Below are 2,292 nucleotides of genomic sequence, written 5' to 3'. Positions count from 1 at the left end.
GGGACTGGCCGGGGGTAGGGGCCCAAGGTGTTTGGCCAGCTGGCCCCACCCCCTGGTCAAACTCCCGGTTGAACTCCCAGTTGAGAAGACAATTTGCCTATTTGCCTTTTATTATATAGGATAAGTGCCACCAACACTCTCAAGGAAAAAGTGACTATGCTCAGTTTTCTGGTGGAACAAAATATAAAATGCCTTTCCATTTAATCCTGCAAAAATCAGTGAATCAGTGAGGTAGCTATTGCTGTACCACTTCTTTAAAAATTCAAGTTCAAAAAGATGAAGATATGTCCCCAAATGCAGGTGGATGATTCCAGAGTGTCATGAGCAGTTGCTGATTCATATCATAGCCCATTCTCTATTTAACCCTCTGGCTGTTGGCTTCTGGCCTTAGTTTCCTACTGAACCTTCTCCTAAAGCTTCTTTATGGCCTATTGATGCTTAAATCCCCAGGTTGTTTTTTTTCTCAGTGGTCACGGTTGTCAAAGCCTGTGATGCTTTGATATTTTGTCTTTTAGCTGAGCTGCTGGCAGATGTTCCTGTTGTAGTTCATTGACCTCTGGCCACTCTTCTGTTTCATTTGGGGTTCAGGGAGCAGAGGAAGTGCATGTCCACAAACCACATCTCCTTCAGCCTCACAAAATCCTAACCTGTTTTATTTCCTGTTCTTGACTAGCCAATCCTAGAAGAGTTATATGGGAATACATAGTATACATATCCCTGTACCACCCAACCTATAATCATGAAATAAATTTCTCTGATACTGATATATTCCACAAGGCCTGTGCTTTTACCCTGTTACATATGTTTGTAAAATAAATAACAATAGGTGATAGGTTCTTTTTAAACTGGCAAAGATAATCCTGAATCATAAATCCAAAATCTGAGTGTTGTATAAAGGAGTCAGTATGATACTGACTCATTGTCATTCTACCAAATCATATGTGTAGAATATTATTTCCAAGTTATTATGGATATATTTTCCATGTTTTCTTTTCTCCTTAATTTTTTTAAACCATGTCGTCGTTTAATGTGTTGCATTTCTGTGGGTTATTGTAGTGTAATTTGTTACCTGACTTGATTTTTAACCGTGAGTGGTTACCAGGCTGGAGGGGGGGGGAGCAGTTGAGGGTGACCAGCCCAGCAGGGGAGGCAGTAAGAAGCGACCAGGTTGGTGGTGGTGGTGGTGGTGGGGAGGAGTTAGGAGCTACCAGGCTGGCAAGGGGGGTGCAGTTGGGGGCGACCAGGCCAGCAGGGGGGGCAGTAAAGTGTGACCAGGCTGGTGGGGGGGCAGTTAGGAGCAACAAGACCGGCAGGGAGAGGGCAGTTGGGGGTAACCTGGCCAGCAGTGGGGGGCAGTTAGGGGCGACCAGGCATGCAGGCAGGTGAGCAATTAGGAGCCAGAGGTCCAGGATTGTGAGAGGGACATCCCCCAAGGGGTCCCTGATTGGAGATGGTGCAGGCTGGGCTGAAGGGGACCACCCCCCACACACCCCTGTGCACAAATTTCATGCACCGGGCCTCTAGTGAGTGAGAGTGTGTGTGTGTGTGTGTGTGTGTGTGTGTGTGTGTGTGATGTATTCTTGATGTATATATAGTAATAAGTGTTATGTATTCTTGATATATTGTCCCTTTTATCATTATAAAATTTCCTTCTTTTTCTCTTGTTACCTTTCATCTTGAAATCTTTCTTATCTACACTAATAAAAGAGAAACATGGTAATTGGCGTACGACCGCTACCCTTCTGATTGGCTAATCAGCATATCCTTATGCAAATTAACTGTCAGCCAAGATGGCGGCCGGCAGCCATGCACTGAAGCGAGCAGGGAGGCTTCCTTGCTCCAGTGACTGCAGACTCCAACGTTCCCCGCCTGCGCTGCCGGCCTCTGAGCTGGCAGTTTGAAACATTCTAACAAATATAGCCGGCTGGGATCTCAGAGCTGAAGTTATACATTGTTTCGATTATAGAACGGCAAACAAACCAGCAGCAGAAGCCTCAGAGCTAGAGCCAGAGCTAAAGCTGGCCCAGAAGAAAAAAAAAAAGAAAAAAAGGAGTGGTTGGGAACTTCCCGCCAGCCTGAAAGCAGTCAAAACCGCCAGCCTGAAAGCAGCCCTCAGCCCCTCACCCAGACTGGCCAGGCACCCCAGTGGGGACCCCCACCCTGATCCAGGACACCCTTCAGGGCAAACCAGCCGGCCCCCAGGCCTCTATCCTATATAGTAAAAGGGTAATATGCCTCCCAGCACCGGGATCAGCGGAGCCGCGAGGCCTCCTGGCACCAGATCAGCATGAC

Source organism: Myotis lucifugus, unplaced genomic scaffold, assembly GCF_000147115.1.
Source record: "Myotis lucifugus unplaced genomic scaffold, Myoluc2.0 scaffold_729, whole genome shotgun sequence".
In the NCBI taxonomy this organism is placed as follows: Eukaryota; Metazoa; Chordata; class Mammalia; order Chiroptera; family Vespertilionidae; genus Myotis; species Myotis lucifugus.
This window is presented reverse-complemented; position numbering follows the sequence as displayed.